The 25,839-nt window shown below is 37.1% G+C and overlaps 1 protein-coding gene across 4 annotated transcripts in view; it reads left to right on the top strand.

Annotated features, from left to right (window-relative positions):
• The window catches only part of ATP8B4 (ATPase phospholipid transporting 8B4 (putative)), a 243,207-nt gene that overhangs the window by 19,903 nt on the left and 197,465 nt on the right, over positions 1-25,839 (top strand). The window contains exon 1 of one of the 4 annotated variants that reach the window (XM_025472828.3): positions 24,900-24,991. The exons of the other annotated variants lie outside the window; for them this stretch is intronic. The gene's annotated coding sequence lies outside the window, so the exon portion shown is untranslated. Of the gene's footprint in view, positions 1-24,899; positions 24,992-25,839 lie in introns of those variants that run through there. 4 annotated transcript variants of the gene reach the window in all.

Genomic DNA, 25,839 nt, shown 5'->3' with positions numbered 1-25,839 from the left:
CAGTTTGATGAATTTTGACAGTTGTCTACATCTTTCTAGTTACCAGCCCAAAACAAGATACAGAAAATTTCTACCATCCCAGAAAGTTCCCTTGTGCCCTTTAAAAAATTATCTATTTTTAATTGAAGTATAGTTGACATACAATATTGTATTAGTATCAGTTGTGCAACATAGTGATTTGATATTTATATACATTATGAAATGCTCATCATAAGTATAGTTACCATCTGTCATGCAAAGTTATTACATTATTTATTATAATCCCTATGCAATACTTTATATTCTTGTGACCTATTTTATAGCTGGAAGTTTGTACTTTTTAATCCTCTTCACCCATCTCCTCATCCCTTCTTCCCTATGGTAATCACCAGTCTGTTCTCTGTATTTATGAGTCTGTTTCTATTTTGCTTTATTCATTTGTTTTTTAGATTCCACATATAAGTAAAATCATATGGTATTTGTCTTTCTCTTTCTGATTTATTTCACTAAACTTAATACCTTCTAGGCCCACTCATGTTGTCACAAATGATAAAATTTCATTCTTTCGAATGGCTAAATAGTATTTCTCTGGGTGTGTGTGTGTGTGTGTGTGTCCAGCATATCTTCATCCATTCATCTATTGGTGAACACTTAGATTGCTTCCACTTTGGCTGTTATGAATAATATTGCAATAAACATAAGAGTGCATATATTTTTTGAATTAGGGTTTTTGTTTTATTGGGGTAAATAACCAGAGATGGAATTGCTGGATTATATGGTATTTTTATTTTTAATCTTTTAAGAAACCTCTATACTGTTTTTCATAGCAGTTATACCAATTTACCTTTCCAGAAACAGTGCATGAGCATTCCGGTTTCTCCATATCCTCACCAACAGTTTTTGTCATTTTGATTATAGCTGTTCTGACAGTTGTAAGGTTTTGATTTGCATTTCCTTGATGCTCAGTGATGTTGAGCATCTTGTCATGCATCTGTTGGCCATCTGTATGTTTTCTTTGGAAAAATGTCTATTCAGATTCTCTACCCATTTTAAGTCCAATTTTTTTTATCTTGAATTGTATGAATTCTTTATACTAACTCCTTACCAGATATATCATTTACAAATATCTTCTCCAATTCAGTAGTCTTTTTAAAAAAAGATTTTAAAATTTATTTTAGAGTGAGTGGGTAGGGGGTGTAGAGGGAGAGGGGGAGAAAAACTTTAGCAGGTTCCACACTGAGTGTGGAGCCAATGTGGGGCTCAATGTCACAACTCTGAGATCATGACCTAAACTGAAACCTAGAGTCGGACTCCTAACTGACTGTGCCACCCATATATCCCTGTCTTTTCATTTTATTGATGGTTTTCTTCACTGGGCAAAAGTCTTTCAGTCTGATATAGTCTCAGTTGTTTTTTTTTTTTTTTTTTTTTTTTTTTTTTTTTTTTTTTTTTTATTGGTGTTCAATTTACTAACATACAGAATAACACCCAGTGCCCGTCACCCATTCACTCCCACCCCCCGCCCTCCTCCCCTTCTACCACCCCTAGTTCGTTTCCCAGAGTTAGCAGTCTTTATGTTCTGTCTCCCTTTCTGATATTTCCCACACATTTCTTCTCCCTTCCCTTATTTTCCCTTTCACTATTATTTATATTCCCCAAATGAATGAGAACATATAATGTTTGTCCTTCTCCGACTGACTTACTTCACTCAGCATAATACCCTCCAGTTCATCCAGTTGAAGCAAATGGTGGGTATTTGTCATTTCTAATAGCTGAGTAATATTCCATTGTATACATAAACCACATCTTCTTTATCCATTCATCTTTCGTTGGACACCGAGGCTCCTTCCACAGTTTGGCTATCGTGGCCATTGCTGCTAGAAACATCGGGGTGCAGGTGTCCCGGCGTTTCATTGCATTTGTATCTTTGGGGTAAATCCCCAACAGTGCAATTGCTGGGTCGTAGGGCAGGTATATTTTTAACTGTTTGAGGAACCTCCACACAGTTTTCCAGAGTGGCTGCACCAGTTCACATTCCCACCAACAGTGTAAGAGGGTTCCCTTTTCTCCACATCCTCTCCAACATTTGTTGTTTCCTGCCTTGTTAATTTTTCCCATTCTCACTGGTGTGAGGTGGTATCTCATTGTGGTTTTGATTTGTATTTCCCTGATGGCAAGGGATGCAGAGCATTTTCTCATGTGCATGTTGGCCATGTCTATGTCTTCTTCTGTGAGATTTCTGTTCATGTCTTTTGCCCATTTCATGATTGGATTGTTTGTTTCTTTGGTGTTGAGTTTAAGAAGTTCTTTATAGATCTTGGAAACTAGCCCTTTATCTGATATGTCATTTGCAAATATCTTCTCCCATTCTGTAGGTTGTCTTTGAGTTTTGTTGACTGTATCCTTTGCTGTGCAAAAGCTTCTTATCTTGATGAAGTCCCAATAGTTCATTTTTGCTTTTGTTTCTTTTGCCTTCGTGGATGTATCTTGCAAGAAGTTACTATGGCCGAGTTCAAAAAGGGTGTTGCCTGTGTTCTTCTCTAGGATTTTGATGGAATCTTGTCTCACATTTAGATCTTTCATCCATTTTGAGTTTATCTTTGTGTATGGTGAAAGAGAGTGGTCTAGTTTCATTCTTCTGCATGTGGATGTCCAATTTTCCCAGCACCATTTATTGAAGAGACTGTCTTTCTTCCAATGGATAGTCTTTCCTCCTTTATCGAATATTAGTTGCCCATAAAGTTCAGGGTCCACTTCTGGATTCTCTATTCTGTTCCACTGATCTATGTGTCTGTTTTTGTGCCAGTACCACACTGTCTTGATGACCACAGCTTTGTAGTACAACCTGAAATCTGGCATTGTGATGCCCCCAGATATGGTTTTCTTTTTTAAAATTCCCCTGGCTATTCGGGGTCTTTTCTGATTCCACACAAATCTTAAAATAATTTGTTCTAACTCTCTGAAGAAAGTCCATGGTATTTTGATAGGGATTGCATTAAACGTGTATATTGCCCTGGGTAACATTGACATTTTCACAATATTAATTCTGCCAATCCATGAGCATGGAATATTTTTCCATCTCTTTGTGTCTTCCTCAATTTCTTTCAGAAGTGTTCTATAGTTTTGAGGGTATAGATCCTTTACATCTTTGGTGAGGTTTATTCCTAGGTATCTTATGCTTTTGGGTGCAATTGTAAATGGGATTGACTCCTTAATTTCTCTTTCTTCAGTCTCATTGTTAGTGTATAGAAATGCCACTGACTTCTGGGCATTGATTTTGTATCCTGCCACGCTACCGAATTGCTGTATGAGTTCTAGCAATCTTGGGGTGGAGACTTTTGGGTTTTCTATGTAGAGTATCATGTCATCGGCGAAGAGGGAGAGTTTGACTTCTTCTTTGCCAATTTGAATGCCTTTAATGTCTTTTTGTTGTCTGATTGCTGAGGCTAGGACTTCCAGTACTATGTTGAATAGCAGTGGTGAGAGTGGACATCCCTGTCTTGTTCCTGATCTTAGGGGAAAGGCTCCCAGTGCTTCCCCATTGAGAATGATATTTGCTGTGGGCTTTTCATAGATGGCTTTTAAGATGTCGAGGAATGTTCCCTCTATCCCTACACTCTGAAGAGTTTTGATCAGGAATGGATGCTGTATTTTGTCAAATGCTTTCTCTGCATCCAATGAGAGGATCATATGGTTCTTGGTTTTTCTCTTGCTGATATGATGAATCACATTGATTGTTTTACGGGTGTTGAACCAGCCTTGTGTCCCAGGGATAAATCCTACTTGGTCATGGTGAATAATTTTCTTAATGTACTGTTGGATCCTATTGGCCAGTATCTTGTTGAGAATTTTTGCATCCATGTTCATCAGGGATATTGGTCTGTAATTCTCCTTTTTGGCGGGGTCTTTGTCTGGCTTTGGAATTAAGGTGATGCTGGCTTCATAGAACGAATTTGGAAGTACTCCATCTCTTTCTATCTTTCCAAACAGCTTTAGGAGAATAGGTATGATTTCTTCTTTAAACGTTTGATAAAATTCTCCTGGGAAGCCATCTGGCCCTGGACTCTTGTGTCTTGGGAGGTTTTTGATGACTGCTTCAATTTCCTCCCTGGTTATTGGCCTGTTCAGGTTTTCTATTTCTTCCTGTTCCAGTTTTGGTAGTTTGTGGCTTTCCAGGAATGCGTCCATTTCTTCTAGATTGCCTAATTTATTGGCGTATAGCTGTTCATAATAGGTTTTTAAAATCGTTTGTATTTCCTTGGTGTTGGTAGTGATCTCTCCTTTCTCATTCATGATTTTATTAATTTGAGTCTTCTCTCTCTTCTTTTTAATAAGGCTGGCTAATGGTTTATCTATCTTATTAATTCTTTCAAAGAACCAACTCCTGGTTCTGTTGATCTGTTCCACAGTTCTTCTGGTCTCGATTTCGTTGAGTTCTGCTCGAATCTTTATTAGCTCCCTTCTTCTCTTGGGTGTAGGATCTATTTGCTGTTTTTTCTCTAGCTCCTTTATGTGTAAGGTTAGCTTTTGTATTTGAGTTCTTTCCAGTTTTTGAATGGATGCTTGTATTGCGATGTATTTCCCCCTTAGGACTGCTTTTGCTGCATCCCAAAGATTTTGAACGGTTGTATCTTCATTCTCATTAGTTTCCATGAATCTTTTTAATTCTTCCTTAATTTCCTGGTTGACCCTTTCATCTTTTAGCAGGATGGTCCTTAACCTCCATGTGTTTGAGGTCCTTCCAAACTTCTTGTTGTGATTTAGTTCTAATTTCAAGGCATTATGGTCCGAGAATATGCAGGGGACAATCCCAATCTTTTGGTATCGGTTCAGACCCGATTTGTGACCCAATATGTGGTCTATTCTGGAGAAAGTTCCATGTGCGCTTGAGAAGAATGTGTATTCAGTTGAGTTTGGATGTAAAGTTCTGTAGATATCTGTGAAATCCATCTGGTCCAGTGTATCATTTAAAGCTCTCGTTTCTTTGGAGATGTTTTGCTTAGAAGACCTATCGAGTATAGAAAGAGCTAGGTTGAAGTCACCAAGTATAAGTGTATTATTATCTAAGTATTTCTTCACTTTGGTTAATAATTGATTTATATATTTGGCAGCTCCCACATTAGGAGCATATATATTGAGGATTGTTAAGTCCTCTTGTTGAATAGATCCTTTAAGTATGATATAGTGTCCCTCTTCATCTCTCACTACAGTCTTTGGGGTAAATTTTAGTTTATCTGATATAAGGATGGCTACCCCTGCTTTCTTTTGAGGACCATTCGAATGGTAAATGGTTCTCCAACCTTTTATTTTCAGGCTGTAGGTGTCCTTCTGTCTAAAATGAGTCTCTTGTAGACAGCAAATAGATGGGTCCTGCTTTTTTATCCAGTCTGAAACCCTGCGCCTTTTGATGGGGTCATTAAGCCCGTTCACATTCAGAGTTACTATTGAGAGATATGAGTTTAGTGTCATCATGATATCTATTCAGTCTTTGTTTTTGTGGACTGTTCCACTGAACTTCTTCTTAAAGGGGAATTTTAAGAGGCCCCCTTAAAATTTCTTGCAGAGCTGGTTTGGAGGTCACATATTCTTTTAGTTGCTGCCTGTCTTGGAAGCTCTTTATCTCTCCTTCCATTTTGAATGAGAGCCTTGCTGGATAAAGTATTCTTGGTTGCATGTTCTTTTCATTTAGGACCCTGAATATATCCTGCCAGCCCTTTCTGGCCTGCCAGGTCTCTGTGGAGAGGTCTGCTGTTACTCTAATACTCCTCCCCATAAAAGTCAGGGATTTCTTGTCTCTTGCTGCTTTAAGGATCTTCTCTTTATCTTTGGAATTTGCAAGCTTCACAATTAAATGTCGAGGTGTTGAACGGTTTTTATTGATTTTAGGGGGGGATCTCTCTATTTCCTGGATCTGAATGCCTGTTTCCCTTCCCAGATTAGGAAAGTTTTCAGCTAGAATTTGTTCAAATACATATTCTGGCCCTCTGTCCCTTTCGGCGCCCTCGGGAACCCCAATTAAACGTAGGTTTTTCTTCCTCAGGCTGTCGTTTATTTCCCTTAATCTATCTTCATGGTCTTTTAATTGTTTGTCTCTTTTTTCCTCAATTTCCCTCTTTGCTATCAACTTGTCTTCTAGGTCACTCACTCGTTCTTCCACCTCGTTAACCCTCGTCGTTAGGACTTCTAGTTTGGATTGCATCTCATTCAATTGGTTTTTAATTTCTGCCTGATTAGCTCTAAATTCTGCAGTCATGAAGTCTCTTGAGTCCTTTATACTTTTTTCTAGAGCCACCAGTAGGTGTATAATAGTGCTTCTGAATTGGCTTTCTGACATTGAATTGTAATCCAGATTTTGTAACTCTGTGGGAGAGAGGACTGTTTCTGGTTCTTTCTTTTGAGGTGAGGTTTTCCTTCTAGTCATTTTGCTCAGTGCAGAGTGGCCAAAAGCAAGTTGTATTGGGAAAAAGAGAAAAAGAGAGGAGAGAAAGAAGGAAAGAAAAGAGAAAGAGAAAAAAAAGGGAAGAAAAAGAAAAAAAAAACGAAAAAAAAAAAAAAAGAAGAAAAAGAGAAAGAAAAAGAAAGGAGAAAAAAAGGGGGTGGGGGAAGGAAACAAATCAAAAAGCAAAACAAAACAAAAACAAAAACAAAAACAAAAACAAACAAACAAAAAAAGAACCACCGGGGAGTATCTTCTGATTCTGTGTTCTTTAAGTCCCTTGGCTTCTCCTGGAAGTTGTCCGTCTAGCTGGTGTTCTGGGGGAGGGGCCTGTTGTGCTGATTTTCAGGTGTTAGCAGTTGGGGGAGCTGCTGTGCCCCTGCCTGGTGCAGGGCTCGGTGGGGGTTGTTTATCCCGTGAGGCCGCAGGAGGAACAGCCCCAGTGGCGGGGCAGCTCTGGAGCCCTGGATTCAGCTCCGGAGCTCTCCGTCTGCAGGGCCTGGAGGCTCCGGGCGGGGCCGCTGATCTGCTCAGCTGGGGCAGGAGCGTCCTTGCTGTCCTGGGCCCTCCCGGCCTCTGCCTGTCCCGGGGGAGGCGGGATCCTGGGCTGTGTCCCGGCGCCCTGTGCTCCGGGGCCTGCGCTGTTGGATTCGCGCTCCCGGGCCGCCGCCGCGCAGCCCCCTCCGCGGAGCCGCCGCCCGAGCCCCTCCGAGCTGCTCCTGGAACCGCGCAGCCCCCTCTGCACGGAGCCTCTTCCTCTGCCCGAGCCCGGCCGAGCTGCTCCCGGGGCCGCGCAGCCCCCTCCGCGGAGCCGCCCCCGAGCCCCTTCAGCTGCTCCGGGTCCCGCCGGGTCCCGCTGTGCGCGCTGCAGCCCTTAGGGAGCTCGGCGCACTCTCCTGGGCGCGCAGTTGCTGTTACTGTCCCCGGGAGCCCGAGGGCATCCCCGCCCTCCTGGGTCCTGCTCCAACCCCCTGCGAGCCCCTTTCCGCCCGGGAAGGTCGGTGCAGCTCCTCCGTCTCCGGGACGGGGCTCTCCTGTCCTGGGGACACTCGCCCCGGCCTCAGCCCGGCTCCTCGCGGGGCCCCTCCCCCTTGGAGGCCTTTGTTCCTTTATTTCTTTTTCCCCGTCTTCCTACCTTGATAGAAGCGCGAACTCTTCTCACTGTAGCATTCCAGCTGGTCTCTCTTTAAATCTCAGGCCGAATTCATAGATTTTCAGGATAATTTGAAGGTTTTCTAGGTAGTTTGGTGGAGACAGGTGATTTGGGGACCCTACTCTTCCGCCATCTTGCTCCTCCCTCTAGTCTCAGTTGTTTATTGTCATCTGCAAATAGTACTGCAATTTTACTTCTGCTTTACCAATTTGGGTGCCTTTAATTTCTTTCTCTTACTTGATTACTATGGCTAGGACTTCCAGTACTATGTTGAATAAAAGTGGCAAGAGTGGATATCCTTGCCTTGCTCCCGATTTTAGAGGAAACATTTTCAGCTTCTCATCACTGAGAATGATGTTAGCTGTGGGTTTGTTATACATGGCCTTTATTACGTTGAGATATGTGCCCTCTGAACCCACTTTGCTGATATTTTTTTTATCATGAATGAGTGACAAGTTTTGTCAAATGCTTTTTCTACATTTGTTGATATGATCATATGATTTTTATCCTTCATTTTGCTTCCTTCATAATGTGGTATGTTACACTGGTTGATTCGTGGATACTATATCCCTGGAAGAATTTTCTAGGAACAAGGATATTCTCCTGTATTACTGCAATATTGTCAATACACCCAAGAAATATAACATTGGTAAATAACATAGATTCCATTTTTCAGTTTCTCCATTTGTCCATAAAACATCTTATCTCTCAGAGCTGGTTTTTATTTTTGGTATGGTACCTAATAGATGTTCACACATTGTGTTTGGCTTGTAATTCCTTTATTTTCTTTTAAATTTACAACAATTTTTCATTATACAGAATTTTGGAAAAGACCATTACAACACCCAAATAGATTTGGATTGGACATTCTTGGCACGAATATCATAGAGATAATGTTTTATTTTTAATGGGCAATTAGTTAATTGACATTGTATGAGGAATGTAACTTTCTGATCTTCCTTACACATAATTTCATTTTACAGACCAATAGTCATTGTGATGTAATAAGGCCAAATGTTTTGGCCACGTATCTGATTCTATATCTGCTTTGGGACAGATTTTCAGAGAAATCTGACACTATCATTAGCATCATCATGATTGGGGATGATACATCTTTGGGTTACATCAGTTCCTATAGATTTGGTCATAGACTGGAGAGCTATTATAACCTATTCATTTGCTATGCAGGCAGTCAACAAATATTTTGAGCCCATGTGATATGCTAGGAAGTGCTAACCTTTCTTGATTTCAAGATTTTTACAGTTTGATAAAATGCGTGTATCGTCACACAATTGTTAAGTTTACAGTAGCAACGATAATTTAAAAATAGTTTGCTAAACATTACTACAACTGGTATATTTGATAGAGGAGCACAGATTAGAGACCTTCTAGTCAGCCTGGGGTTGTCATGGGGAAAACTCATGAAGAAGTGATATTTTAATCCCAATGAGATGTTGAATATCTGCAATAGTTGAGAATATAAACTTCCACAACATCATCAGGAAGCTTGGGCTACAGATGATGTATATGAAAATATAACAAGCCAAACATGATGTTGTGGGTAAAAAATAATTCTCTCATATATTCTTTATTATAACCATATTCATATAAGTCTCACATTCTTTAAGATGTAAAAAATCCCAGCTAATTGACTCAAATTTCAAACATTATGATTATAATCTATTTGTTCTTTTTAAAAAATTTAATTCCAGTAGAGTTAACATACACTGCTTTAGTTTCAGGTGTAAAATATAATGATTCAACAATTCTGTATATTACTCCGTGCTCATCATAAGTGTACTCTTAATTTCCTTTATCTGTTTCACCCATCCTCCACCCCTGCCGTCTGGTGGGTGAACAAACTGTTGGTTTGTTCTTTATAGTTAAGAGTCTACTTTTGGTTTGTCTCTTTTTTTCTTTGTTCATTTAAATTTATTTCTTAAATTCCCTATATGACTGAAATCATCAGGTATTTGTCTTTCTCTGACTGATTTATTTTACTTAGCATTATACCTTCTGGCTCTGTCCACATCACTGCAAAAGGCAGGAGTTCATTCTTTTTTATGGTGTAATAATATATATACCGCTTCTTTATTCAGTCATCTACCAAAGGACACTGGGCTGCCTCCATAGTTTGGCTATTGTAAATAATGCTGCAATAAACAAAGGGGTGCATGTAACCCTTTAAATTAGTGTTTTTGTATTCTTTAGTTAAATACCAGTAGTGGAACTAATGGATCATATGATAATTCTATTTTTAATTTTTTGAAGAACCTCTGTACTGTTTTCTTTAGTGGCTGTACCAGTTTGCATTCCTATCAACACTACTAGAGGGTTCCTTTTTCTCCACATCCTCACCAACAATAGTTTTTTCTTGTGTTTTTGATTTTAGCTATTCTTACAGGTATGAGGTGATAGGTCATTGTAGTTTTGATTTGAATTTCCCTGATGATCAGTGATGACCATCTTTTCATGTGTCTGTTGACTATCTGTATGTCTTCCCTTGGAGAAATGTTTGTTCTTGTGTTCTGTCCATTTTTAAATTGAATTATTTGTGTTTTTGTGTTGAACTGTATAAGTTCAACTGTATAAGTTATTTATATGTTTATATACTAATCCTTTATTGGATATATCATTTACGAATATCTTCTCCCACTCAGTAGGCCGTATTTTAGTTTTGTTGATTGTTTCCTTTGCTGTGCAGAAGGTTTTTGTTTTGATATAGTCCTAGTAGTTTATTTTTGCTTTTGTTTCCCTTGCCTCAGGAGACATATCTAGGAAAATATTACTCCAGGTAATGTCCTAGAAATTACTGCCTGCGTTCTCTTCTAGATTTTTATGTTTTTAGGTCTCACAATTAGGTCCTTGATCCATTTTGAGGTTTCTTTCATGAGTGCATGGTGTGAGAAACTGATTCAGTTTCATTTTTTGCATGTCACTGTCCAGTTTTCCCAACATCATTTTTTTTGTATTTTATTTTTAAAAATATTTTATTTATTTACTCATAGACACACACACACACACACACACACACACACACACACACACACAGGCAGAGATACAGGCAGAGGGAGAAGCAGGCTCCACGCAGAGAGCCTGACGTGGGACTCGATCCAGGGTCTCCAGGATCACGCCCTGGGCTGCAGGCGGCGCTAAACCGCTGCGCCACCGGGGCTGCCCTTTTTTTTTGTATTTTATTTTAAAAATATTTTATTTAAACTCAATTTGCCAACATATAGTATAACACCCAGTGCTCATCTCATCATGTGCCCTCCTCAGTGCCCTTCCCAACACCATTTCCTACTTTGTCAATGACTAACTGACCATATAATTGTTGGTTTATTTCTTTCTGGGTTTTCTGTTCTGTTACATTGATATATGTGTCTATTTTTAGTGCTGGTACCATACTCTTTTGATTATTATAGCTTTGTGGTACATCTTGAGATATGGGGTTGTGGTACCTCCAGTTTTGTTCTTCTTTCAAGATTGCTTTGGCTACTTGAGATCTTTCAGTACAAATTTCAAGATTATTTGTTCTAGTTCTGTGGAAAATGTTCTTGGCATTTTGCTAGGCAGTGCATTAAATATGTAGGTTGCTCTGGGTAGTATGGATATTTTAATAATATTTGTTCTTCTGATATATGAGCATAGAATATCTTTTCATTTGTTTGTATTGTCTTCAATTTCTGTCATGAACATTTTAGTTTTCAGAGTACAGGTCTTTCATCTCCTTGGTTAGGTTTCTTCCTAGGTATTTTATTATTTTTGATGCAATTATAAATGGGACTGTTTTCTTAATTTCTCTTTCTGCTAGTGAATAGAAATGTAATGGATTTCTGTATGTTAATTTTGGATCCTGTGACTTTAGTGAATTCATTTATCAGTTTTAGTAGTTTTTTTTTTTTTTTGAGTCTTTAGGGTTCTATACATATAGTATTGTGTCATCTGCAAATAGTGAAAGTTTTACTTCTTTCTTACCAATTTGGATGACTTTTATTTCTTTGTTGTCTGACTGCTGTGGCTAGGACTTGCAGTACTATGTTGAATAAAAGTGGTGAGAGTGGATTTTCTTGTCTTGTTCCTGATATTAGAGCAAAAGTTCTCAGTTTTTCTCCATTGAGTATGATGTTAGCTGTGGCTTTTTCATAAATGGCCTTTATTATGTTGAAGTATATTTCCTCTAAAACTACTTGAAAGTTTTTATCATGTGTGGTGTTGTACTTTGTCAAATGCTTTTTCTGCATCTACTGAAAAGATCATATGGTTTTCCTTTCTCTTATTGATGTGATGTATTATGTTGATTGATTTGCAAATATTGAATCACCCTTGCATCCTGGGAATAAATCCCACTTGATCATGGTGAATGATTTTTTTATAATGTATTGTTAGATTTGGTTTGCTATATCTTGATGATTTTTACATCTGTGTTCATCAGAAATATTGGTTCATCAGAGATAAGTTCTCTTTTTTTGTAGTGCCTTTATATGGTTTTGGTATCAGTGTAATGCTGGCCTCATAGAAGGAATTTGGAAGCTTTCCTTCCTTTTCTCTTTTATGGAATAGTTGAGAATAATAGGTACTTACTTCTTTTTAAATATTTGATAGGGGCACCTGAGTGGTTTAGTTGGTTAAGTGTCTGACTCTTGATATCAGCTTGGGTCATGGTTTCCGGGTTGTGGGAATGAACCCTGAATTGGACTCTGCACTCAGTGGGGAGTCTCTCTCTCTCTCTCTGCCCCTCCCCCTGCTCATTCTTTCTCTCTCAAATAAATAAGTAAATCTTAAAAAAATAAATGTTTGGTAGCATTCACCTATGAAGCCATCTGGTCCTGGACTTTTGTTTGTTGGTAGTTTTTGATTATGTATGCAATTTCCTTGTTGGTAATTGTTCTGTTCAAATTTTCTATTTCTTACTGATTCAGTTTTGAGAGATTACATGTTTCTAGGAATGTATCCACTTCTTTTAAGTTGTCCAGTTTGTTGGACTGTAATTTTTTTATAATATTCTCTTATAATCCTTTTTATTTCTGTGGTGGTGTTATTTCTTTTTCATTTCTGATTTTGCTTGAGGTTTTTTTATGAGTTTGGCTAAAGGTTTACAAATTTTGTTGATCTTTTTAAAGAAACAACTCCTGGTTTAATTGATCTGTTTTCTTTTTTGGGGGGTTTCTATTTTATTCTTTAATCTTTAATATTTCCTTCCTTCTACTTCCTTCTGTCTGTTTCTAACCCCTTTAGATGTAGAGTTATGTTTTTTATTTGAGATTTTTCTTGTTTCTTGAGGCAGTCCTGTATTGCTATAAACTTCCCTCTTAGAACAGCTTTTGCTGTATCCTGAAAATTTTGGACCATTGTGTGTGTGTGTGTGTGTGTGTGTGTGTGTGTGTATGTGTGTATGTTTTAAAGATTATTTATTTGAGAGAACGAGAGAGTGTGAGCAAGCATGAGTGAGGAGGAGAGGCAGAGGCAGAGGCAGAGGGAGAAGGAGAAGCAGACTCCTCGATGAGCAGGGAGCCCAATGCAGGGCTTGATCCCAGGATCATGGAATCATGACCTGAGTCCAAGGCAGATGCTTCACCAATTAAGCCATCTAGGCATTTCCTAGACTGTTGTGTTTTCATTGTCATTTGTTTCCATGTATTTTTCGATCTCCTCTTTAATTTCTTGGTTGACTCATTCATTGTTTTGTAGCATGTTATTTAGCCTCCATATATTTATTCTCTTTCCAGATTTTTTTCTTCTGGTTGAGTTCTAGTTTCATAGTGTTGTGGTTGGACAAGATGCATAGTATGACTGCAATCATTTTGAATTTGTTGAGTCTTGATTTGTGGCTCAATATGTGATCTATTCTGGAGAATGTTCTATGCATATTTGACAAGAATGTGTATTCTGCTGTTTTAGGATGGAATGTTATAAATAGATCTGTCGTTAGATCCATGTGTTCCAATGTGTCATTCAAAGCCACTGTTTCCTTGTTGATTTTCTGCTTTGAAGATCTGTCCATTGATTTAAGTGGAGGTTAAAGTCTCCTATTATTGTAATACTGTTTATTGCTTTCTTTATGTTTGTTATTAGTAGATTCATGTATCTGGGTGCTCCCATGTTGGGTGCATAAATATTTACAATTGTTATACCTTGTTGGACTGTTCTATTTATGATTGTATAGTGTCCTTCTTTGTCTCTTTTACAGTTTTCGTTTAAAGTCTATTTTGTCTGATATAAGTATTGTTACCTTAGCTTTCTTTTTACTTCGATTTGCATGATAAATGCTTTTCCATCCCTTTAGTTTCAATCTGCATGTGTCTTTAGGTCTGAAATGAATCTTTTGTAGGTGGCATATATTTGGGTCTTGCTTTTTATCCATTCTGTCACCCTATTTTTTTATTGGAACATTTAGTCTATTTACATTCAAAGTAAATATTGCTATGTATGTACTTATTACCATTTTGTTAGTTGTTTTATGGTGGTTTTTGTAAATCTTCTCTTCTCTATTCCTTTCTTCTCTTGCTCTTTTCTCTCATAGTTTACAGGCTTTCTTTAATGATATATTTGGATTCTTTTCTCTTATATTTTGCATATATATTATTAGTTTTTGTGGTTATTACTATTAGGTCATATATGACATTTTATGCCTATAGTGGTCTAAAATAAGTTGATGATTGCTTAAGTTTGAACCCATTCTTTAGTCTTCTCCCCAGTCTCCCAGGTTTCAGGTATATGATGTCATACTTTATATCTTTTAATTTTGTGATCTCTTGACTAATTTTTAGAAATGTACCTATTTTTATTGCTTTTGTTTCCTACTTCTTTTTCTTGTACTTGTGGTTTTTCCTTTCTACTTAGTGAGTTCCCTTAAATATTTCTTGCAGTTTTTGTTTGTCTGAGAAACTGTCTCTTTCTATTCTGAATGATAGTTTTGCTGGATAGAGTATTCTTAGCCGCAGTTTTTTTTTCCTTTTATCACTTTGAATATATCCTGTCCCACTTCCTTCTGTTCTGCAAAGTGTCTGCCAAAAAGAATCAGCTGATGGCCTTATAGAGTTTCCCTTGTATGTAACTGTTTTCTTTTCTCTTGATGCTTTTCAAATTTTTTCTTTGTTACTACTTTTGCCTTTTTAATTAGTATGTATCTTAATTGTAAAATTGGGTTAACTTTGTTGGGGGCTCTCTGTGTCTAGGCTGAGGGGCAGGGGAGGAAAGTAATGTTCACCATCTCCTCTGTTCCTTGAGAAGTCTCCCAAGGATCACTGCTTCTCCAATACATTCTCTGAGATTAGTAAACAAGTCACCCTCCATAAACTCCAGGTGTCTTTTCAAACTGATGCTTCTATGCTGTATGTCCTTGGAGACGTTTCTTATGGTGTGTCTTTTAGGGTAAGGACTCAGTTCCCTATTGCCCTCTCTCCAGGCTCTCCCAGGGTGGAGCAGGTTGAATTTTGAAGTTCCAGATGTTAAGCCTTGCTGATTGTAAGCTCTTGAGAAAAATATGCCCTTCTGGTTTTCAAAACCAAATGTTATAGGGATTCTCTGGGCCTGGGACACCTGTTGTAAGGATCTGTTTCTTTCTAGTCTCTGCACCCATGATGTCTTTTCCCTTCCATGGACAGTCGCATAGGTCTATTGAGCTCCTGACTGCGTCTCTGCCCTTCCTACCCTGTTTTGTGTGTGTTTTCTACATTTAGCTGCGGAGAGTCTGTTCTGCTAGATTTCTGGTAGTTTCTGGGTTATTTACACTGATGTGGGTGTTACCTGGTTTGTAACCCTGGGGACAAGGTGGGCTTAGGGTTCTCCTCCTTAGCCAACTTCTTTGGGACTTTTCCATTCTTGGTAATTCACTCTTTCTATGTAGTTCATGTGGGAGGCCCAAGACAAACCATTTTAAAGCATATAAAGACCACTATTCTTGTGTAAAATTCTTAATTGAGATTTCATGTAGTTTGGTAACATGGGAAGGAAAAGAAATAAATAGAGGTTTTCTTAAAACTAAGGCTGTTCTTGGTTCCAAAATGTGGAGGTTGTGGAACCAGCACACATTATTCCACAGGAAAGCCCTCTGTATATTTATGGGGTGTGGAGTAGATCACATTATGACTTTCATTGGCATTTTGTTGGCCCCTTCCTCCAAAAAACATTAAAAAGTATATTTTACAATTGTGTGAGTATAAAGACAAATGTAATCCAGGCTGGGTTTATTATTATGAATTTATTATGTATTCATCTTTTTCTTCTAATTTTAAAATAATTTAAATTTAAACATTTTTGTCTGTCCCACAAAGTATTATGGGCCTTAGGCAATGCATCTGTTTTGCTTACAAAGGAGGTTGTTTTTTTTGGTTGGAATTTATATTCCCGATTCTCAGGCATTATTGTGAGCTTATAGTGTTTATCAGCTTATAGTGGTTTGGTCCTGCAGTAAAGGATTGGTGATAAAAAAGATATGTAACATGGAACCTACTTTCACAGGCACCTTTCAATGTGTGTAAAAGAACATGTATATTTATTAATACATGTGTTTAAAGAGTGTTATTTTTGCCTGCATTTATTCCGTATGGTACAACAACAAATCCAAAAGTTCTTTAAGTACTTGTGAAGGTATTAGTTTTTGTTTGAACTTGGTTTTCATCTAATATACTAATTTGTTTGAAAAGATGGTATAATTTTTTCAAAATCCTCTATTTTTTTTTAACTGAAAATGAGGCCATTAGAATGAAGTGATAATCAGTACCCGCTAATCAGTGACATACGAAGACAGTGCTAGTTTTACAAGGATTCTTACAACTTTGGGGTTATTACTTTTTTTTATATAAATTTATTTTTAATTGGTGTTCAATTTGCCAACATATAGAATAACACCCAGTGCTCATCCTGTCAAGTGCCCACCTCAGTGCCCGTCACCCAGTCACCCCCACCCCCCGTCCACCTCCCTTTCCACCACCCCTAGTTCGTTATTACTTTTTAATGGATTCTCCTGTACATTTTTGTAACTTTTTGGTGTCTAGAGGGAAAAGGACATGGGAAATTTTATTGAGTACCACTAGAAATGAGAAATGCCCAATCCCTTCCATTTCACTTTTCTAAAATTCTGTATCAAAAGGTGATAGAAATTATTCCAGACCCAAAATCTTTTTTAAAAAGATTTTATTTATTTATTCATGAGAGACAGAGAGAGACAGAGACAGAGACAGAGACAACAGGCAGAGGGAGAAGCAGGTTCCCCACAAGGAGCCCGATGCAGGACTCGATCCTGGATTGCGGGATCATGACCTGAGCTGAAGGCAGGCACCCAACCGCTGAGCCACCAGGTGTCCCAGACGCTAAATCTTTGCTGTTATCCCAAGTATTGTAGGGCACAAGTTATCCAGTCATTGGTTCCTCAGCTTTTTAACTGGGAAGGAAGGAAGAGGCAGCATTGGTGTTCTTAGTCCTATTTGTGTTCTAGATTTTTATGCTATCTTTAAATCCTTTGAAATAGGAGTCTTTTTTTTTCCTCCACAGAGTGTTTACTATATACTTAAAAATGTGCCATCATAGTCATTGTGCACAGTTGCAAATAGAAAGTGCAGAAAAGAGATGTCTTCTTGCTCTCATACACTTCTCAAAATTGTGTGCTGCTCTAATTGAGGTATTATGTAGGCTTTAAGCAATCTGATGTTTTGTTACTCAGGATATAGGTTAGGTTGGGCTGCTATTAAAAAACCACCGGTCACTGGAAACTCTCTATAGGGGCTGTTCCTCAACACCATCCTTTATCACTTCTCTATGGATTTGGTGGGGAGGGGGGAATATTCCCTCCTTGAATGTTATTTTCCCTTGATCTTCATGAGTCTTGTGGAAATTCTTGATTCTCAGACTGCTGTGACCCTGTCTCCTTCACTGGATCTCAGTGGAATTTCCCCTGGTTCAGTCGTCTGTAGTCTTCTCTCTGTATGTGCTCCGCAGAGGGTTCCTCTTCTATCTTGACTACTTTCATCTCCATGGAGATAACTCTTAAATCTACAGTATCAATTGTGATATCTTTCCTAAATGTTATACCTTATTTCCAATTGATACTCGCTTTGATCTAATAATTCTATTAATATAGTTTTAGGTTGTACAGAATGATAAAACCTGGGAATTAGAACGGTCTTCAAAAATCATCCTGTTCAGATTTTCTTTCAACTTGACAATCTATTCCTAGAGTGTTGCTGAATATTTTCCTTGAATATTTACTCTGACATGTCCAAGTTTGTAATTTAGGAGATAGATAATTCTCTGGACAGTAAATTCTCCTACATATTAACTAGAACTTCACATCCTTTTAAAGTTTACTTTCTGTTCTGTAGTTTGGAACAACAGCATATCTGTTCTGCCACCTACATTATTTAAAGGTCTCTTTCATATTATGCTCTCACAGACACATAGGGAATACTATTTGACCAAATGTCCAGGCTGTCTCATGGCCCACTCAAATTGACACATTAAAATTAACTATCACAGCCATATTTTAGTTTATCAAGATATTCTTAAATTTGTCTATTTCTCCTTTTAGTTCTGTCAGTTTTTGCTTTATATTTTTTTTTAAGTTACATAGTAGATTTATGCATACATAGAGTTATGTATTCCTGGAAGAATAATCTTTTATTGTTATGGATGGCCCTGCTTATCTCTGGTAATTCTTATATATTGAAGTATACTTCATCTGAGATTAGTGTAGGGATACCAGATTTCCTTTGATTAATGTTCACATTAATCAATATATATATATTTATATATAAAAATATATTTTTTCTATATTTTGACTTTGAGCCCCTTAATGTTCTTAAATTTAAGATGCAACATATAGTGGCTTTTAAATGAAAACATAAACTTTGGCTTTTAAATGAAATATTTAGTTCATTTATGGTTAATAAAATTACTGATATATTTATGATTAATAAATTATCTTATTATTTGTTCTACATTTATTTTTCTCTTTTTTGTTGCTTTCCTTTGCATAAGCAATATTTCTATTGTTCCATTTCTAAGCATGTTAGCTTGTTACTTATCATTCCTTTAATATTGTTTTTGTGGTTATTCTTAAGATTACAACACATCTATTTAATTTAGTACTTTTACTACTTTGTGAGCCATGTAAGAATTTAGAGCATTTTAACTTTCCTTGTTACTCTTTTTTTTCCTTGTCTACTCTCTGTGCCATTGTTATCATGTATTTAACTCTTTGTATATTTTAAAACTAATAAGACAGCAGTAACAAATAACATGTGGTGTTGTCACCATATTCATTATTTGTGTAGATTTACCTACAATACTTCATTTTTTTTTTCATTTTTTTGCATTTCTGTGATTCTCTCTGGAATAATTTTCCTTCTGCCTAAAGACTTCCTTTCATTTTTTAAAAACTGAATTCAGTCACTTTTATTAGGAGAAAAGAATCCTTATTTTGGATTTATATTGGATGAATCATTTCTATGGAGCATAGAACTCCAGATTGGTAGTCTTTTCTCTGGCACATTAAAGGTACCATTCCATTACATTCAGGCCTTCATTCATTCTTTTAAAAAGTAAACTGACAGGCTTGTTATTCTTTTTTTTTTTTTTTTTTTTTACAGGCTTGTTATTCTTTTGTTACTCTCTTAAATTCTTTTGTTGAAGTGATATGTCTTCTGGCTATTTCAAAAGCTTTCTTTTTGTCTTTCATCCTTTTTACTATTCTGGCCTAGGTATGGTTTTCTTAGTATTTATCTAACTTGGAATTTACAGAGATTCTTATTTTTTCAGCTTGACTTCTTTTGGATGTTGGAAAATTCTCAGAATATCTTCAAAACTCTTACTACTCCCTATTCCCTCAGTTCTCTCTTGTGGGACTCCAAATGATACATATGATAGATCTTTTAACATGTATCTAATGTGCTTATGCTTTTTTTCTGATATTTTCAACTTTTTTCTTCCCTCCGTGTTCAGTTTTAATATTTTTCTAACGACTAATTTACAACTATTCCCTTCTGCTGCTATGTCTACTGTGCTGTTAAACTCATATATTGAATGCTTAGTTACATTATTATATTTTTAAATTCTATACTTTTTTTCTTTTATGCATAATTTGTTTTTTTAGTGAAATTATTCATTTTGTCATCCATTCTAATGTACATGTTAATCACAATTATTTTAAAGTCCACGTCTGACAGTTCCAATATCTAGATCATCTATAGGTTGATTTCCTTTTTCTACTTTTCTCTTGGTTTTCAATAGTTTGATATTGTTCCCTGCCATACTTGATAATTTATTATTGAAATCTAGACCTTGCACATAAAAAAAATTGTAGGGGATGTAGATAGTGTTATCTTCCTTGAGGAGAATTTACTTTTCTTCTCACTTGCAGTTAGAGAAGGAACAGGTTATCTTGATCCAGTCACAGACTGAGATATCATGAGGCTGATTTTTAGTATTTATAAGGCCTACTCTATTTTTGTTAGTTCTTACTTCTAGAATGCAGTTCTTCAGAAGTCAACAGGAAACCTAGAGTGTTACCAAAGATCCTCTTCCCTGCTGGGTTCTTTATTTTTATTTTATTTTATTTTTTTATTGGAGTTCAATTTGCCAACATATAACATAATACCCAGTGTTCATCCCGCCAAGTGCTGCTGGGTTCTAACTCTATTGTCTTCTCTCATCTCTGGGAAGCTGAGGAATTAGCAATTGCCTTAAGGGGAAAGGTACAGAATACTAAATTTACTTTAATACCTTTCTCTTCTCTGCTGGTTCTTGGCTCTTTAAGTTTTGTCAGATTTTGTTCTATATATTTTCAAACATTTTATATATTTCATCTAGCTTTTTTAGTTCTCAACAGATGGGTTGATCCTGACACAAGTTGCTCCATTATAGTGGGAAGCTTAAAAACACATTTTAAATAACATTTTATAAGTTGACTGGAAAAATACATTAAATATTACTATTCTATAGTTATAGGAGTATCTGAATATGAATAAGGAATAAACAAATGAATAGTGAATTGAATAAGAAAATAATGGTTAATGAATATATTAATCAGTATTCTCTGCTAGAATAGGTTTAAATATTAGCATGACACAAACACAAAAATAAGTCAATTTTGAACTACGACATTTATAGTGAGTAATAAAATTATAAATACTTTGAATGACATTGTATGCCATATATACTTATTGGCCTTTAGGACATATTTATAAATGCATTTGTGCCAGTTCTCCATTTCTTTGTGATTTAGCATTCCCAACTGTATAATATTCTAGTTGTCATACTTTGGCTTTGTAAAAGAAAAATCCTTAATTTCATCCCTTGAACTATAATCATTTATTTAAAAAAATGCTTTTATGTCCCTTAACATAGACCCACACCTTAGAACACTTCTTTAATTCAGTATTTGAGCATTTAATTCAGTATCTGGCATTTATCAAGCCTCTAATTGTAGCTGCCGTTGTTATTATTTTGAGTGGCTTTAATAAATGCTATTTGAATTATAGTCCCCTGGTGGACCTTGTTTTCATGTAATATTGTGTCTTCTAATTGTTCCAACAGAACTTCCTAATTTAAAGGGAATTCTAATTTTTATTTCTAGGCTTAACTTTGAAATCTAGATTCTTTTAATGACAAAATCTTAAACCTTATGAAGTAATTTCAAGATGGTATTTTCTATGAAGAAAAGTAACCTTAATAACTAAGGAATTGTCTATTGTGAATTGTAAATTTTTGTATGGTGGATAAGCTAATTAAAACATCACATTTCAACGATTTTGGCTGGAATGATCTTGTTTGACTGTGGTAGTGTTGATTGTCTTACGATAATCAGAACTTTGGTAATTCATTCATTTACTTACTAGTTTATCCATCCATCCAATCTAAGCATTTTGTAAGTATTTACTGAACATATAGTATGTGCCAGACACTGCCCCGGGGGTTTCAGATAGAGCCGTGTGTGAACAAAACAGATTTTAAAAAGTAAAAAATTTCAGTCTGTATGGAGCTTACATTTTTGTGGGGGGAGAGGAAGAAAGCCAGTCATCAAAATCAATGAATAAATAAATTATCTTGTACATTTGAAGGGCTACAATTTTATGAGACTGATGTGCTGCTACTGCGCTAAGGAAGCAGGTATGGGGCTGCAGTTTTGAAAAGGGTAATCAGGAAAGGCTGAATTGAGAAAGACATATTTGAGCAAAAGTTTGAAGGAAGTGAGAGAGGAGCCATGTAGATATCTGGAAGAAGCATTCTAGAAGCAAAGGGAATAGCAAGGGCAAAGGCTTTGAGATGAGTGTGTGCCTGTGTTCAAGGGATAACAAATAGGCCCACTGTGGTTGGAGTTGCAGGAACAAGGGGGAGGTTTGTCAAGGCTAGATCCAGTTTTTGTTGAGGCCTAAACTAATACAAAATACAAAATTAAGTATAATAGGAAATATTTAGAGTAAGAAAATAAATCACTATAAACTACAGTTTTGAAAATCTGAAAATACCAGACACATCACAAAATCCAGAAAAATAACCTAATATTTTCATTAATTCATTGCCTGTCATAACTTCATGGTAGTTTTAGTCCTATATTTTTGTCCCCCTATTTTTGATTGCCTCTTATATGACCATTATTCTGTTACATAATTTTCTATAGAAATACTAGAAAGATTTTTAAATTTTTCCTCTAGCATAGATTATTCTGTTACGTAATTTTCTATAGAAATACTAGAAAGAGTTTTCAATTTTTCCTCTAGCATAAAGTTTTTTTTTAATTTATTTTTTATTTTTAAACTTTTTTTTTTAATTGGAGTTCAATTTGCCAACGCATAGCATAATACCCAGTGCTCATCCCATCAAGTGCCCCCCTCAGTGCCCGTCACCCAGTCACCCCTTCCCCCCACCCACCTCTCTTTCCACCATCCCTTGTTCGTTTCCCAGAGTTAGGAGTCTCTCATGTTCTGTCTCCCTCTCTGATATTTCCCACTCATTTTCTCTCCTTTCCCCTTTATTCCCTTTCACTATATTTTATATTCCCCAAATGAAAGAGACCATATAATGTTTGTCCTTCTCTGATTGACTTACTTCACTCAGCATAATACCCTCCAGTTCCATCCACGTGGAAGCAAATGGTGGGTATTTGTCGTTTCTAATGGCTGAGGAATATCCCATTGTATACATAAACCACATCTTCTTTATCCATTCATCTTTCGATGGACACTGAGGCTCCTTCCACAGTTTGGCTATTGTGGACATTGCTGCTAGAAACATCGGGGTGCGAGTGTCCCGGCCTTTCACTGCATCCGTATCTTTGGGGTAAATCCCCAACAGTGCAATTGCTGGGTCGTAGGGCAGGTCTATTTTTAACTCTGAGGAACCTCCACACAGTTTTCCAGAGTGGCTGCACCAGTTCACATTCCCACCAACAGTGTAAGAGGGTTCCCTTTTCTCCGCATCCTCTCCAGCATTTGTGGTTTCCTGCCTTGTTAATTTTCCCCATTCTCACTGGTGTGAGGTGGTATCTCATTGTGGTTTTGATTTGTATTTCCCTGATGGCCAGTGATGCGGAGCATAGTTAAAGTTATGATAGTTTAGAATACTTTTTTCAGCTTCGTGACTTCAGAATGTCATGTAAAAATTTGTAATGGTCAACTTTGGGAAAACCTCCAAGTTTCCTTCATATCTGAGCTGTTACAAATGTATTTGTTGTGTGTAGTACTGCTACAAATGGGTTGCGCTCTATAAGTACAGAAATTCTAATAAATATCATTTATGCAATCCCATGAAAAATTATAGTATGCTTGTTATATATGGTACAGGAAATACTGAATACTTGGTAATTCTTATACTAATAGAAGATAAATTCTGTTTTAACTAGGACTTGATAAAAAATGCAATCTTTCACATACAATTTTACGTGTGATGACTGGGGGAATTCTGCACAAGCTAACTTCTGGCTCTGTATTGCAAACCCATGTCCTCCAAGATCCACATAATTCTGGAGCTAGGTGCTATAGCACATGGTCATGTTGCTGTATGACCTTGGGGCGTGTACCTTCATGTTATAACACTGGATGAGTCCCCATGGAGGTAGCATTTCTGAGAGCCATTCCTACCCTGGGGGGATGACCAATGACTTAACTCTATACAGAAATGACGTGAATCACATAAATATACACAAATATCACATGAATAAACACAAACTCAATGAATTTCCAACTTGACAGCCTCTTTTCTGGATCCCAGTGCCGTCTGACATGAGACAAAGTCAATTTCCCCCAAGAAATTAGAGTGGAAGAGACAGTGATCTTAGCTTCATGACTAAAATATTTTATTTTTGTAAATCAAATCAGAAAAAATACAAACACATGTTTTTTAATGGAAATTATTTTTATTTTTCCAGTTTTATTGGGAAGTAATTGAGATTTATCACTGTTTAAGTTTAAGGCATGCAGCATGATGGTTTGATTTACTTATATTGTGAAATGATTATTACAATGGATTCAGCTAACATCTATCTTCTTGTGTGGTACAATAAAAAGAAAGAAAAAAGAATAAAGGGAGAAAAATTTTCTTTCTTTGGGAACTCTTAAGTTCCATACCTTTTCTGTGTATCATATAGCAGTGTTAGCTACAGTCGTCATGTTGCACATTATATCTCTAGTACTTACTTATCTTATAACAGGAAGTTTGCCTTCCTCTCTTTACCCTGTCCCATAACCACAAATAGTCTGATTTCTTTTTCTGTAAGTTTGTTTGTTTAGGTTCTATATAAGTGAGATCAGATGGTATTTGTCTTTCTCAGTCTGAGTTATTTCACTTAGCACAGTGCTGTCAAGGCCTGTCCATGTTGTTGGAATCAGTAGGATTTCCTGGGCAAACATGTTTCTAGCGCTACTCCTGGGGTCTTGGAATGAAAGTACAAGTGAGATGAGCTGAAGCTTAAGCTTCATTAGCTTCACCATAAATGGGCTTCTGGTGTTTGTAATGGGGTAGGTGTGTGAAGATGAAGCATGGCCCTGAACACCTTTGTAAGAACTTGCTTTTCTCTTGAGAGGGAGCACCATTGGAAGTTTTGAGCAGAGGAAAGAGATGATTCTTGTTGTAGGCATATTAATGATCCCTTCCCCCAAAGATATTCATGTCAATCCTTGGAACCTGTGAATATGGGGTTGCCATGTAAGCATGGTAAAAGAAAGTTTGGAGATATGGTTAAGGATGCTGGGATAGGATGAGTGTCCTGGATTATATAGGTGGGCCCACTGTAATCCCAAGTGTTCTGATAAGAAGGAAGCAGGACAGTCAGAGAAAGTGATGTGACAATAGAAATGGAGTCAGAATGATGTGGCCATGAACCAAGGAATGTGGGCAGCTTCTAGAAGCTGGAAAAGGCACAGAATGGATTCTCTCATAGAGCTTTTAGAAGGAACTCAGTCCTGATGAAACATCTTGATTTTAGCCCTGTGAGCTCTGTTTTCAGACTTCTGACTTCCAGAATAATAAGATGACACATTTGTTTTGTTTTAAGCAACTGAGTTTGTGGTGATTTGCTAGAGCAGCAATAGGAAACTAATACAATTATAAAAGTATCACTCTTGTCCTCTATTGAAAATAGATTATAGGGCTGAGATAGAAGCAAGGATTGTCCATGGGAGCCTATTGCAGTAGCTGGAGGAGAGAGGAGGGGTGACTTGGACCAGAGTGTGAACAGGTGGGGTGGGAAGGGAATGTGGGAAATGGGCAGATTTCTTTTTTGCCCAAAGTTCTGGCTCCATTGTATTTCTTTTACAATATATGTTTTCCAAATGCTTCACTAATAGGTAAATAGTGATGTTCATAATTTTTCTTTTGGTCTTTTCACATGTGGTCCATGATTTCGCTAGAGGGGACAGTGGAGGAGAAACTAGAGATGTCCTCTTGAAAAGTCGATATTTTATCTTAGGTGGGAAACCACCTCTACCAAATTCTTTTTCTTTTCAGTAAATGACTTGGATAAGGTGCTTGGCAAAACAACCTACCATACTCCCCAGTGTGTATCTAGCTGCATAGATTCCCTTCAGAGCTGCTTGAGACAGGTGGTGATGCCTTTTCCTCACCTATCTGGACCTGACTTTCTTTTTCTCTGATTTCCATGGCTCCCTGGGCCTCTCCTCTGCTTCCTTGCTGTGTGGGTATTTGTAAGAGTGTTCACCCTTTGAAGGCTATTGCAGTCTTGTTTGGTTTTCCTTCACTGTCTATAATAGAGCCTTGCTCAGAGGAGCTCAATAAATATTTCTGGAATAAATCACTGTCTTGGCTCCAGCAGATTTTA

This window comes from Canis lupus, chromosome 30, assembly GCF_003254725.2.
Source record: "Canis lupus dingo isolate Sandy chromosome 30, ASM325472v2, whole genome shotgun sequence".
In the NCBI taxonomy this organism is placed as follows: Eukaryota; Metazoa; Chordata; class Mammalia; order Carnivora; family Canidae; genus Canis; species Canis lupus.
The sequence above is the reverse complement of the archived record's forward strand: the minus strand, read 5'-3'. Positions and strand labels throughout refer to the sequence as shown.